This window comes from Dendrobates tinctorius, unplaced genomic scaffold, assembly GCF_039654945.1.
Source record: "Dendrobates tinctorius isolate UK_male_01 unplaced genomic scaffold, ASM3965494v1 ptg000019l, whole genome shotgun sequence".
Classification (NCBI taxonomy): domain Eukaryota; kingdom Metazoa; phylum Chordata; class Amphibia; order Anura; family Dendrobatidae; genus Dendrobates; species Dendrobates tinctorius.
In genome coordinates, this window is record NW_027361687.1 from 63,131,019 (window position 1) to 63,146,577 (window position 15,559).

The following is a 15,559-nucleotide window of genomic DNA, read 5'->3' on the forward strand; positions in this document are numbered from 1 at the left end:
TACTAGCCCTGGTGCACAGTTATGCATGTGTCGTGCCGCAACTACATGGTGGAACTTCAAGGGTCCATTTGCAGCGTACGAAGTCTCCAGTATCGTAAATAGCAGATTGGGGAGCATTGGTGATGGAGGACTTACATAATTCTTGTCCCGATGGCAGACCGTTTTTTAACCATGTTTGCATACCTAATCAGGTCAGCAGGGTGGCATTGAGGGGGGCATTTCTTTCAATTGTAGGCAGTTTACACACTGACGAACACGCAACACTTATCCTCTCCATCCTCCACGGGTTAATGATTGCTCTGCTCCCCGTGCTGTTTCCGCAGGTATCTCAGCTTAGGGTTGCTATGTACAAGAGAAATTAGCTGGCAACACAATCTGGTAATTATTTCCGTTAAATACGGATTGAGTGCTTACTCTCTTAATTAGCGGTGTGCCCGGACTTTTAACCCGTCAGTATTGAGGCTCTTAGTGCGAGCAGTAAACACTTCACTGCTGAACAACATGGCCGCCGTATCGGGCATAGCGTAGATCTATTTGCTTTTCTTCGAGGAACTTGGTTTTGGTCTAGTTACATGACTTCTACGTATCCCCTGATGCACAGGAGGCAGGAACACAGCCTATAGGTGTATTCTGACATTTTTGGAGTCCTCTTGCTGGCTGAGGTTCGTAGGAGCCCCCACAGGGCAATTTGATCCTTTTGTATGCTGCCATATTCAACTGAACCTTAGATTTTGGAATTTGAGGGTCCTGCTCTTGATTTCTCGCTCCCCTGTTTGGGACTGTCTGGAGGTGCGGATATTCTCATCGTGGCTTTGAACCTCTACTGCAATCGCTGACTTCTTTGGCTGTTTTGCACCATTGTCTTTATCACCCCCATAATGTTACACGTTCAGACTTGTATCCCCCGCATCCTCACTCATCAAACATCTGCCAGTTTCACTTCCCCCTGTACAGAAAGGAAGTTGGACAGTTAAATCGAAAGTGGCGGCTCTTAACGGTCACAGTGTCAGGGTCCGGGCCTCTGATATCCCACGGTATTTCTGGAGTGCTGCATACATCTGGCACATTGGGGGTTAAGATGTAACCAGGAAGTGATTTCTCAATAGTTCCTCCATCTCCTTTTCCGGTTTTGGCAGTATTGACTCTTTGTATACTTCACTATCCCTCCAGCGCTCCCCATGGTCCCCACCACTCGGTATTAGTGAATCCAAATGCTCTATTTTTGTTTGCCTCTTGGGGCACTGTTCAGACCAGAATCCTCACTGAGTTAATTTTTCCAATGCAGTAGATAACCAAAATCTCAGACCAGTAGTTTTATCATGGCCATAATTGGGCTATATAGCTGGCACCATTGTGGGGGAGGCTGTGTATAGCTTTATTTTGGCTGGGCTTTGCTTTTCATTGTTGTGGGGGGTTATGTCTGTACCTAATATGGTTGGACTGTGGTTGGCACTGATGTGGGTGGGCTGTTTTTCTAAAGAAAATAATTGGAATTGCTAGTTTCACTGTGGCTGGCGTTTGGATAGTTTTGTGGCTTACGCCAGTTCCTGGCTCCATTTAGCTTGTCTATGGCTGATTTAAATATGTCAGTTTTGTCACTGGCACCATATGGCTAGTTCTCAGGTTGGCGCCCTTTGGTCAGTGCTCTGGCTGGCGCCCTTTGTTCAGTGCTCTGGCTGGCGCCCTTTGGTCAGTGCTTTGGCTGGCGCCCTTTGGTCAGTGCACTGGCTCGTACAGTTTGGTCTTTGCTCTGGCTGACAGTTTGGTCAGTGCTCTGGATGGCACAGTTTGGTGCTCTGGCTGGCGCCCTTTGGTCAGTGTGCTGTCTGTGGCCCTTTGGTCAGTGCGCTGTCTGTGGCCCTTTGGTCAGTGCGCTGTCTGTGGCCCTTTGGTCAGTGCGCTGTCTGTGTCCCTTTGGTCAGTGCGCTGTCTGTGACCCTTTGGTCAGTGCGCTGTCTGTGGCCCTTTGGTCAGTGCGCTGTCTGTGGCCCTTTGGTCAGTGCTCTGACTGGCGCCCTTTGGTCAGTGCTCTGACTGGCGCCCTTTGGTCAGTGCTCTGACTGGCGCCCTTTGGTCAGTGCTCTGACTGGCGCCCTTTGGTCAGTGCTCTGACTGGCGCCCTTTGGTCAGTGATCTGGTTGGCTCTGTTTGGCCAGGGCTCTGGATGACTCCGTTTGGCCAGTCCTGTGTTTGTCACCATTTGGCCACTGCTGTTGCTGGCTTCATTTGGCCAGTGTTCTGGCTGGCGCAGTTTGGCTAGTGCTGTGGCTGGCCCCCTTTGGTCAGTGCTGTGGCCTACACCATTAATGGGAACCTTTCTCACCACCAGAGTAAATGTCAGTGGCACGGGGCTTAGTTTGGATGGAGCTGCGTTGTAAAGGCATCTCTTTATCTGAAAGTATTGTTGTGTGATCAACAGAAGACCTAGTCCAAGCACATAAACAATCACATGTATCCAGCTCCGTCTTTCTTTCTCGGCTCCTTTCTTGGTTTTCCATGTCTCTTTCTACCACTTGTCCCTTGGCCTCTCGTTGTTTCTTGCTCCTTTTTTCCACGTTTCCTCTCGTCTCATCCAGTTTTTTTACCCCTTTGTTCTTTCATTATTTTCTTTTTCCTTATCTTTTTTTACCTAGATAGCTTGTATTTTTCCGTTTCTTGTTACCAAGGTTTTTTTTTTTTTCTTCTGTTGCATCTTAAAGAAAACATACAGGTTGTGATGTAAAATGATGGTATGTTAATACATAGACAAGTATCTGCCATTATTTTGGGGGATGGATCTTGTGGTTTGGATCCACACTCCTGACACTCCTACAGACTTGGGCCTGTAACATCAACCCATCATCTCTCGGTGTATTAATAAGATATTAAAGGAAATAGTTTCCACCTATTTATTGTAAAAGTTTTTTTCTAATCTTCAACCTGTAGTTCTCTTATTTTAAATAGACGATTACATAAATTGACCTTATCAATCGTGCGCCGTTACAATTGTGATCAGTCTTGCCGTTACTTGCGTTGCTTACGGTGTGAATGGATTGGGCTAGATAAAAATAAAAGATGACTTGATTAATTTGTCAGTTTTTTCAACGGTTGCATAAGTTTGTACCTACATTGCAGTTTCTGGTCGGGTATCATCAACCTCTTCTATCACGAAAACTGGTTCCTGGTAAAGTAGATCACAACCATTGTCATCCCCTCGAAAGCTCCCACAGAAGGCTTTCCTAGACTTGAGAATGGCGTAGGGGCCCTTTTACACTAGCCAGTTGTCATCTGGATGATCCTCTGTAAATGTGCAGTAACTTATCTGGCCATGTCTTCCAGAATTTCTAGGCCTGCTGGCCTTTTAGGACTGCAGAAGTCTTGGAGGTCAGGTTGGGTGGTCTCCGCTACCCTCTCTGCAGCTAATCATGAGTGGAAACTGTATTGTAATATATCTTTGTCTGGTGCACCATACACTTAAAGGTTTGTAAATGTGGCTGGTCTCACATGGCTTATCTCCACCATTCCCCCTCCTCGCCTTATCTTATCTCCTGCCCTGACACCCAATAGTGTGAATTCAGGCAATGGCTCCTCCAGCTTGTTTAGTCTCCTAGGAAGACAGGTTATGGCTCTTATCCAAGTGAGCCCTGATGTTGATTTGTCATTCCAATTTAAAGAGTTTTTCTACTACTTTTGTAGCTTATATACTGTATATACTTATATATACTTTTGTAGCTAAGTCATCCATATGAGATTGGTGGGGGTGCGCCACTCAACACCCCCATCAGTCAGCTGTTCTCTTTGCCGAGAATTAAGATGGGTGGATATTCCACTATACAGTTGGCAGAGCTGTGCTGTTCTTTTCCGCAGCTGATACCTTGAGCAGCTGATTGGTGGGGGTGACGGATATGTAATCAATATACAAGTTGTAGACATCTCCTTTAAGTCAGGCCCACTTACATTTGACGCTATTGTAAACATCCTACTACCATAACCGGTCTGGTACCTTGTGCAGGCCAGATTTATATTAAGCCATCATACGGATGACCTGCGCGAACTAAAAGACCAAGAAAAGGGCACTAGGCACGTGCTCCTCCTGTTTGAGAGTTTGTCCAAGACGGATCATATAAAATCCCGACACACTTTTAAAAACGGGAAGCTGTGCGTGAGCATACTCGGCTATTAGGAACTTTCTTGAGAGTCACATAATAATAATCTTTATTTTTGTATAGCGCTAACATATTCCGCAGCGCTTTACAGTTTTTGCACACATTTTCATCACTGTCCCCTGATGGGGCTCACAATCTAAATTCCCTATCAGTATGTCTTTGGAGTGTGGGAGGAAACCGGAGTGCCCGGAGGAAACCCACGCAAACACGGGGAGAACATACAAACTCCTTGCAGATGTTGTCCTTGGTGGGATTCGAACCCAGGACCCCAGCTGACCACTGAGCCACCGTCACATGGTACAAATACTGATAGTGTTGATTCATTTTTTATATGATTTGGGCATAGTGATGACTTTTGGGGTCATTTAATGGGTACCGTAGCATACTTTTAATATGGCATCCAACAATTGAAAAAAAAAAGCCTGTCATGGTGATAGTTCCTTTAAAGGGGTGCATTCTTGGCCACTGCTCTATTACAAGCCTCTCCTGAGGATGTGAGGACAGGTGACCGGGGTTTCAACATTCGAATCCTCAACTGCCAGGAAACGGGTGATAAATGCCTCAAGCTGGAATACCCCTTTAATCGTGAGTCTCTTCTAAGACCAATAATAACCTTCAGTAAAGGACGGCATTTACCAGGTGCCATTACGTGTAAAGCAAGCCATCTGCTCCTCACCATTATTGATAAGCGCACACAGGAACAACACAGGAGCCATTAAAGGTGCGGAAATCAAATCTAGCTGAGGAGACAATTTTTATATCCGTGATCCAAGGTTTGTTTAACATGATCCTCCGAGCAGTGAGATATCACCTTCCACCCATGTGTCACAGCCTGTTCTCCAAGCAACGGGAGCCAAGAAGTCTATCAGGGGCCGATGTGAGCAACATCGCCACAATCGCAAACAACATAATCTGACCTATCCAAGTCCCCGTCCTTGGCCACCATGATAGCGATTCCCTCTCCGTAAAAAAAAAAAACTATTAAGAAACTATAATATAACATATTATAAAGCAATGCAATTTAAAAAAAACATAATCTAAGAGGATAATCGATTTGATTGAAAATCATTTTGACAGTCTTTTGTTGTACTCTTGCCAGTTCACTTTTGCTAATTTATAGAACCCCTTTAAATTACCAGTCCATATCTTGCCAGCAAGCCCGAGGGGGTGTATTATAAAACCAGGATTTCTAGCTAAGCACCGCCCCCGCGGATCCTGCCCTTGGCATATCATGATGTATCTGTGTTTTCCAGAGTGTTCCTTCGATTGACTGTCTATCTGTCTGTTCACTCAACATTTCGGGGAGACCTTAAATCAGTGCATACTGACTTTTAGAGCTATATAGCAGCTGAGAGGTAATCTATCAAAACATATAGAATTTATTAAATAAGGGAATCTGTTCTTGGTAATGTCAGATTATGTGGTAAATGGTCCCATCCTCTTTTTGCAGATTTCACACTGTGTTCTTGGCTCTTCTGGTAAGTGAGCCATGTATCAGCATTTTTGGCTTATTTGCATACATGCTTCCTCGTGTATAGACTTTTGCAGGCAGAACTTACCAATCCTAAAATTTATGAAGAGGTTGGAGATTGAACAACACCATCCATACCTCACCCATACACGATACTTCTACCCATATGACTGTTCTTTGCCCATCACAAAAGGAGGCATAATGGGGTATTATCAGCCAATACAATTATGGTATATCCATAAGATATTCCTTCCGTATATAAAAGATGAGGGTTTCATCAACGGGACCTGCAACTGTTTCGCCATCGGGGTCCTGATATGTTCCACTGTCAGTGGAGAAGTATTCCCTTTCATTTGTATGGAAATTAGCAGTGCCTGTTGGGACCCGATCCACATCATAGATGCTGGACCTATTGGTGAGACCCTCATCTACTATATATTTATGGGACATTCTGTGGATATAACATATACCATAGTACTCCATACAGTAAAACGGGGGCCCTGAATTGCCTTCAATGCAGTGTAATGGCCCCACATAGTGTTCTATACAGTATAATGACCCCCACATAGTGCTTTATAGAGTAGAGTATAATAGGCCCACATAAAAAATAATTCTCCCCTCTGGCCGTTCCCCTGCTGCTCCCATCTCTTCAGATCCTTTGCGCACCTTGGAACATTGGGCGCCATGTAACGACGTCACCGTGCCTGCTGCACTGAGATATCAGACGCAGACGGGGAATGATGGGAGGAGAGTCATCTGACGCTCCCTCCTCTATTATTGATTTCAGCTATATCATCTTCTAGGATGCCGATATAGTTGAAAGTGCCATGACGGTTGTAAAATCCCCCAATGCGTTGTGGGTCAAGTTAACTCTGGGGGCCCATCTTGGGTTGTGAGCCAAGTATACTCGGGGGGATCTACCAGGCGTTGTAGGCCAAATATACTTACCCTGTAGGCCAGAGTTTGACATAATGTGATGTAACGGTTTCCAAAAACAAGTGTTGATCACCTACAAATTACCTGGGAAATCCAACTTGGTGGAACTTTTTTGCCGCTTAGGTTGGATAGAACTTTATTACTATAGACTTTTTCATCACTTACCATCTTCTAGGATGACACAGTGGAGAAAACAGTGATTTCAGAAGGGATTATTAATATAGGGACCTTATTTCAAAGAGTTTTATGCCATCTCTGTTTAAGAGCCTGTGAAGGAAAGTGTTCAAGATAGGAACTGGTGAGAAGATGTTCGTTTAGAAGAGATGATGAAACCTTTGGGCAACTTGTCAGAAGATGAAGCATGGAGATGGACAAGCTCATCACTGGTGCTGGCCTATGTCCATCCACAATATCTGCTACACTGATATGGTGGCTGATTCTGAACATGACAAATGAGAGCTGACTCTCTTGATAAAAATCCCATTATTCTCTTACTTAAATCTCAGGATGTGAAATATCTACTCAGAAGTTTGGTAGGACAGAACGAGACCATGCTTCTCATCAAGGTTGGTGAAAAGCCAATACTTGGAACTTTTGGAGTTCTTCCCCCTCCTTTCTTGGTTTGTGAATGCCATTCTGTACCAATACAAGGAGTGCCCCTTAACTTGTTAAACAGCTTAAGGTCTTGAAGACTCATCGTGGATGAGCGGGCCGCGCCGTGGGCTCTGCATTCCCCATCGATTATCGCCTCAGCTCAGAACAATATTACACAACTGAAAAGAGAAAACCTTTCACTTGGAAACAAGAACATTGCTCTGTCAGGCACGAGAGGCCCAGGCTCATCCATTGTTTAATAATTTAATTCACTTAACAGGCTCTATCGGATTTTACTTTTTACTTGATTGGGCAAACAGGATTTTGAAACCCATGGGTGCTGCCACGAAAAAGAATTTAGGAGGAGGGAATGTGCAGATGAAAGCTGGCAGAGCGCTGGGGAATACAAGAGAATGGAGTGCACTACCGAGCTTATACTGAAGCTTCAGCTGTATAGCCTCGTATTCTGCAGCTTCACACCAGGGCTACTGACTGTTAAAAAGGAAAGCTACGCACAATTCACATTGACATCAATGAAATAGTTATGTTTTCTTAAGACAGAAATTAGTTTTCCTATTTTGAATGTCTCTCCCATCATCGATAAGGATGGACCACAGATTTAATATTTTTTTTAGCATGGTGAAAGCTCTCTTGTGTAATGTTTGTCACCCTTCCTGCGTAAACAGTTTGATTTAGCAGCTACTATAATAGTACGATTAAGAGCACACACTGCGGTCGAATACATAGGAAGAATTCTTTATTTTTTTCCCCTTGGTATGGATTTTATGTGAAAATATAGTTGCCATTCTTTTTATCCATACAAGTGTGCCGGACTTCACTTATCTTGTTGCTGTTGGTGATGCCTGTGCACCTGATCTCCCAGTAAGCTGACTATTCTACCCTTCCATGTGCAATAATACTGCTCCCTATATACAAGAATATTACTACTATAATACTGCCCCCTATGTACAAGAATATAACTACTATAATACTGTCCCCACTGTACAAGCATATAACTACTATAATACTGCTCCCTATATACAAGAATATAACTGCCATAATACTGCCCCATGTACAAGAATATAATCACTATAATACTGCCCCCTATATACAAGAATATAACTACTATAATACTGCCCCTATGTACAAGAATATAACTACTATAATACTGATCCTATGTACAAGAATATAACTACTATAATACTGCTCCTATGTACAAGAATATATCTTCTATAATACTGCTCCTATGTACAAAAATATAACTACTATAATACTGCTCCTATGTACAAGAATATAACTACTTTAATACTGCCCTCTATGTACAAGACTATAGATACTATAATACTACCCCCCATGTACAAGAATATAGCTACTATAATACTGCCCCGTATGTACAAGAATATAGCTACTATAATACTGACCCTATATACAAGAATATAACTACTATAATACTGCCCCCTATGTACAAGAATATAACTACTATAATACTGCCCCATATACAAGAATAGAACTACTATAATACTGCGCCTATGTACAAGAATATAACTACTATAATACTGCACACTGTACAAGAATATAACTACTATAATACTGCCTCCTATGTACAAGAATATAACTACTTTAATACTGCCCCTATGTACAAGAATAGAACTACTATAATACTGCCCCCTATGTACAAGAATATAACTACTATAATACTGCCCCCTATGTGCAAGAATATAACTACTATAATACTGCCCCTATATACAAGAATAGAACTACTATAATACTGCGCCTATGTACAAGAATATAACTACTATAATACTGCACACTGTACAAGAATATAACTACTATAATACTGCCTCCTATGTACAAGAATAGAACTACTATAATACTGTCCCCTATGTACAAGAATATAACTACTATAATACTGCCCCTGTAGCACAGGAAGTTTTGCCCAGCGTACATGTCACGCCACTGCCACTTTTCAGGCAATGAGCTGATATCTCCTTTTGCTTAGACAGTAGCGGAAAGGAGTTACCTGATGATAATCCTATCAGACTGAATAGGGTAATTATTGTCTATGTTCTTCTTTGCCGTGAGAAGATGAGCTCTGACGACCTGTGTGTAAGGGTACCGTTACACCTAGCGATGCACCAGCGATCCCGACTAGCGATATGACGCGGTCAGGATCGCTGGTGCATCGCTAAGTGGTCACTAGTGAGCTGCCACTCAGGCAGATCTCACCAGCGACATCGCAGGGGACGGGGATCGCTACTTACCTGTCAGACGCGGCGATCCTGCGTCCTCCCGCCCGGCTCCACGCGTCGCTCGTCGTCACAGCAGGAAGCGCCTCAGGAAGTGACCGACGAGAAATGGTCCAGCAGCTTCTCGCGCGATCAGCGATAGCCAGCGGGGGAGCCGGTCAGAGGTAAGTATCACATGCAGTGATATCGCTAGCAATATCGCTGCTACGTCACAAAATCGGTGACTTTACAGCGATATTGCTAGCGATATCGCAGTGTGTAACGGGGGCTTAAAACTCATTTCTCTTATTCACAGTTAGTCAATGGATGTGAGATGTTGTATGTACTGTATATTACGCCATTGGTGCCGAAACTTATCCTATGTTACCAGCTGCGTGTTAGACTATGGGGGTCATATTTGTCTTTAGAATATCAGTATATTGGAATCTAAAATAAAGTATCCCCATAAAGGTGCCATGACACAATGTTTGGTATAATCCACCCTGTGTTTCCTTCACGTTGCGTGAGTAATCAGAGCCGAGACCCCGGTATTCTCCGAGTCTCCATACAAAGATTGTATAACACAGTTTGAGTCATAGAGCCATCTGCTTTGACTTTTGTCAGAATGAGTAACAGTGCTGTGTAGACGCCAGTGCCTACCATTGCTTACCAACCAGCATAAACACTTTCTGCGGCCTTATGCTACTGAGAACTCGTCCCAGGTCTTGTCCCATAATCAGTAATAGAGGATGTAGAAATGAGAGGATTGAACTGGATGTTCTCTATGGTTATCGGCCATTAGCCTGAACCATCCCTAAAGGGAATATTTTATGAGAAATTGACCCATTGTTTAAATCAGGGTTTCGTGTTTAAGGCTATGTGCCCACGTCACGTTTTTCAAGCGGTTTATTTCCTGAGCAGAAACGCATGAGCTTTTTGACACGCGTTTTTGACGCGATTGTCAAGTGTTTTGCATGCGTTTTCCTTAAGCGTTTTTGCCCATATAATTGATGGTATGCGGAATCGCGGGCGATTCCACAAAATTAATGAACATGCTGCGTTTTTTACCGCTAAGCGATTCCTCAGCGGTAAAAAGCGCACCATTGGCACAACATGTGCGTTTTCTATTACAAATGCATGGAATGCTTTTTTTTAAGCGTTTGCGCAGCAGAATCGCGCATTTAAAAACGCCGCGGAAACGCTTAAAAAATGCTACGTGGGCACACAGCCTAAATGGGTTTTGTTATTTACATTTTTAGCAATGTTTGTCTTCTCTGTATCACAATCTTTATTAAAAATAAAAATGAGAACTGTTGTAATTCTCACACTGGTCACTGAGATATTTTTTTTTTTTTTTTTAAGACTCTTCTTGTTCTTTTAGTAAACTACACATGAACATTAGTTGCATTGGTCAGACTCCACCCGTATATTTTGTATTGAAGCGTCTAATGAGCGTGTGCAACGTTCATTATGAAGGCAGAGGGAGGCTGCAACATCATTCCTTGTGATTGGTGGATTCTTATCAGCTGCGTATTCATGTGTTATTTGCTAGTGTATTACTGAATTTGCTGATAAGGAAACTGCTGTAAACTGTCCCTAAAAGTTATCGGTGATGGTGCTGTGATTTTCCATTACTTATGTGGGAATTTTTTCTTTGGTTCTGATCCTGATTCTGGTATCATAGACTTCAGTTTTGTCTCCTGACGATACTGCTCATAAATACTAGAATACTTTTACATGAGACCAAATGGATTTCTACGACTCTATACATCAAATATCACCAAGAGGATTGTAGAAGTTGCTGAAAGAGTCCAAAAAGTTGAATTGAACAAACTTGGGACTTCATGAATGATGTAGGTTTAGGCTAAGTGCACACGTAGCAGAAAATTTCTGCTGAAAAACCTGACTCCCTTCCCAGAAGCCGCGCGGTTTTTGTACAGAAAACGCACAGTTTTTATGCGTTGTTTTCCCGCGCGTTTTCAAAACACATAGAAATAGCCAGAAACGCGGAAAAATCAGCGAAATTAATGAGCATGCTGCGTTTTTTACCATGATGCGTTTTTTTTCGCGGTAAAAAACGCATCAATAAGCACAAAAAGTGCAAAATGCTTAGGAATGAATGGGAAGCTTATTTTTAGCGGTTTTATAGGAAAAACCACTAAAAATACAGCTAAAAAAATGCTGTGTGTGAACACAGCCTTATAGTAATGGTCAAGGGCTCAATTTTTTCCTCATTCTACCATTGTCTAACATTGCTTTTGGTTGCAGCATGCCAGAATCATTGACTATTTTGTGCATTCTTGCTTTTGAAGAGTCCAAACAAGTCCATCTTTTCTTGACCTGTCCATTAAGATGTGTTCCTTCTTAAGTTCTGTTTTTGGTCCAACATAACAGCCAAGGAGACCTAATCTATGGAGATTCTTAATTTTGCATTGTGAGGGCTATGATTATTTCTCAGCGACATTGGTCCAAATATGACGAGTTTTAGTTGAGTATCAGTAGGTAGCTTACTCACATTTGCTGGCTTTAAGGGTGATTCGTTATTGAAGAGGAGTGTGTCGCTTCTGAAATCAATATTTTTCACTTATTATTTATAATTGAACTCTCATATTTTCCTGCCCTGGAAAGCAGAAGACGCAAGGTCCCACCATGACATTTCTCCATGCCTCCTCTTTCATTGTGATATTGGTGTGAGACCTTTAATGGCTCAGGGGCCATGTCTAATAATGTGTAGCAATGTCCGTATTAACAGCATTTCATGGTGTCCCCAGGTCAGGAATATTCGGCATTGTTCTCATAAGCTTCTTTTTGATGCCAATTAAACCATATCTCCACACGCTCGCCTCTTGCTTTGTAAACCCCATAGCGATTTGTAACACAGCTGACTCTGTTTCTTCTCTTCCAGATATTCCTTGTGGACTTTTCTTTTGTTTCCCTTGAATGATGAGCAAAGATCTTGGGAAGAAGCTCCAGGTAACTTTCGAACCATCTCTTGTTAATAATGGCTTTTTGTTACGTCTTTGTATGAAGTCGCAGGGAAACTGGGGCACTAGAAAGGGAATCATTAGGATTTGTAGTGTTTACTGCTAAACAGGTGACAACTGTAGCTGAAGACGCTACCAGCTGCTAAATACTGTCGAAAGTCCAGAAGTGGTACAGGAGACACCTGTTTTATTCAGTGGCTGTAACCTCTTACCGGACAGCTTTAGGCTATGTGCACACACTGTGGATTTGGCCTCTGCGGATCCGCAGCAGCTCTGCAGACAGTGTACAGTACAATGTAAGTCTATGTGACTTACAATCCACTGTGCACATGCTGCGGTTTTTCAACTGCGGAAAAGCTGCGGTTTTGAATCTGCAGAAAGAATTGACATGTTTGCCACCTATTCCATTGTCCAGGTGACAAACTGCAGGGGAAAACCGCTGGCCAATCCGCAGGTAAAACCATAGGTCATTTTAGCTCCGGTTTTACCTGCAGATCCGCAGATACAAATCCGCGGGTGAATCCGCAGCGTGTGCACATAGCCTCAGGGTATGTGCACACGCTGATTTGCCTGTGGAATTTTCTGCGCAGATTCATTAAAAATCTGCGCGTTTTAACTTTTTGATGCGGATTTTCATGTGTTTTTTTCATGCGGATTTGTATGCGTTTTTGTAAGCTAAGTAAAGATCTATTATTTAACAACAAAAAAAAAGAATTGTGATGTTTTTCTTTGTACAATCTCTTCTCTTAGGCCAGGTTCATATAGCGTTAATACAGCCCGTTCAACGCATAGCGTTGACGGACTGCATTAACGCTACTCCCATAACGTGATCGCGTTATGCGATCCCGCAAGCAGTGACAGACACTTGGATGCTGCAGACCGCGTTCGAGGATCCGTCACAGAATGACGGCACATCGCTAACGCATGCCTATTATGGCATGCGCTAGCGATGCGCTAGTCTATAGCAGTGTATGGGTGCATTAACGCATCCGTTACATAGCGTTAATGCCGCTATGTAATGGATGCGTTAAACGCTATGTGAACCTAGCCTTACATACTCCATTGAATCTCATATCATCACATACCATGTTCACATATAATATACACAAAACAAATATAAGTGAATATCTATAGATAGATAGATCTATAGATAGATAATACCAATGCCTATGTTTAGTAATGAACATAATAAAATGGTACATAAAGAGTTAAATAAAGACACACACACAAAATCTGCATTAAACACAATATCTGTTTAATTAAAAAAAAAAGGGAAAAAATGGCATGGGCTCCCGCGCAATTTTCAAACCCAGAACAGCGATAGCCGGCGACTGTGGGCCGATGTTTATAGCCTGGGAGGGGTAATACCCATGGAGCTTCCCAGGCTATTAATATCAGCTCACAGCTGTATAATTAGCCTTTACTGGCTAATAAAATAGGGGAGTCCCCTAAAAAATGACGTGGTGGGGTTCCCCTATAATGAATAGCCAGAAAAGGCTATGCACACAGCTGCGGGCTGATATTAATTACCTAGGAATGGGCCATGGATATTGCCCCCCCCCCCCCCTGCTTCACACACCAGCTACCAGCCGCCCCAGAAATGGCGCATCTCTAAGATGCCCCAATTCTGGCACTTAGGCTCTCTTCCCACTGTCCTGTAGTGGTGGCATATGGGGTAATAGTTGTGGGGTTGATGTCACCTTTGTATTGTAAGATGACATCAAGCCCAGCTTAGTAATGGAGAGGCGTCAATAAGATACTTATCCATTACTAATCCTATAGTTAAAGGGTTAAATAAACACACAGCCAGAATAAAGTATTTTAATGAAATAAAACACAACACAGTTTCCCATATTTATTAAAAGCCTAATTCCTGCGACACCCTATATCACCTGCAAAAAAAATGAAATAATAAACTAACACAAATACTCCCTATTCCGACGCAATCCATCTAATAAAGATTGTCCAACGATGATCTCATGTGTAGAGCTGTCACATCAGTGAGATCTGACCGCTCTACAGGAGCTCCGATGACACACTGACCGGAGATAATACTCCCGCAGTGTTGTTCATTGGAGTTCATGCTCTCAAATTATGGCACCACTGCTGTGTGAGAATTTTCTCACGCAGCGGTGCCACAAGTGACAGGTTGAACTCCGGTAACTCTGTGCTGCAGAGTGATCCACAGCGGGAGGATTATCTCTGGTTACTGTACACCAGAGCCTTTGTACAGCGGTCAGATCTCCTGATGCGACAGCCCTGCACGGGAGATCGTCGAGGGACACTCATTAAATGGATTATGTCAAAACAGGGAGTATGTGTGTTAGTTTATTATAATTTTTTTTGCAGGTGACCGAGGGTGTCGGGGATTAGCTGTTTGGTGAGTATGTGTACTGTATGTGTTTTTTTTTTTTTTTTTTTTTTTTTTTACACACTATTCAACACAGTAGCTGGATGATGGGACTACTAGTGTCCAATCATCAGCTAATGCTGTCACTGTAGTAGACATAGCCATATTGGACTTGTAGTCCCATTGTACGATGCCTGCCTACACACAGAACCGCACACAGCCACGCAGACACCCGCACACACACACACAGATACACACAGACACCCGCAGACAGACACACACAGTCTCCGCCCACACACTCTTCCTGATCTGCAGTGTTTCTTGCACGTAACGCCGTAGCAAAACCACAAATCTTTTTTATATCTGCGGTTTTGCTGCGGATTTGACTGACTCAATGGTAGTCAATGGGTGCAGAAATGCTGCAGATCTCCAAAAAGAATTGACATGCTGCGGAAAATAAAACGTTGCAAATCGGCGCTTATTTTTCCGCAGCATGTGCACAACTATTCTGAATTTCCTATAGACTAGCATTGGTTGTGCGGATTTGATTTAATTCCGCACGTCCAAAAACGCTGCGGATCCGCATCAAAATCCGCAACGTGTGCACATAGCTTTAGGCTTTGGAGTACGGTTTGTTGGACCAAGTTGAGAACTTCTAACAATCTTACAATGACCCATGGAAGATCTGGGATGTGGACAATTATTGTGCTCGCACTGAAGCGCCTCTTACTATGGGAACCACTCTTGCTTGTTGACGCCACTTGGCTGGTCAAGGACTGGATAATGCAGGTGAAGGAACCGATAGGAGTAGATTTTTTTTTTTTGGACAAAAATTTGCAGTGTTAGTCCGCTGT

General features: G+C 43.0%; 1 protein-coding gene across 7 annotated transcripts in view; it reads left to right on the forward strand.

Moving 5' to 3' along the window:
- Positions 1-15,559, forward strand: part of MEF2D (myocyte enhancer factor 2D) — a 176,922-nt gene that overhangs the window by 57,062 nt on the left and 104,301 nt on the right. For 6 of the 7 annotated variants that reach the window (XM_073567138.1, XM_073567137.1, XM_073567136.1 and 3 more), the window contains exon 2: positions 12,277-12,344. The gene's annotated coding sequence lies outside the window, so the exon portion shown is untranslated. Of the gene's footprint in view, positions 1-12,276; positions 12,345-14,704; positions 14,736-15,559 lie in introns of all 7 variants that reach the window. The other variant, XM_073567139.1, reaches the window with a different exon arrangement.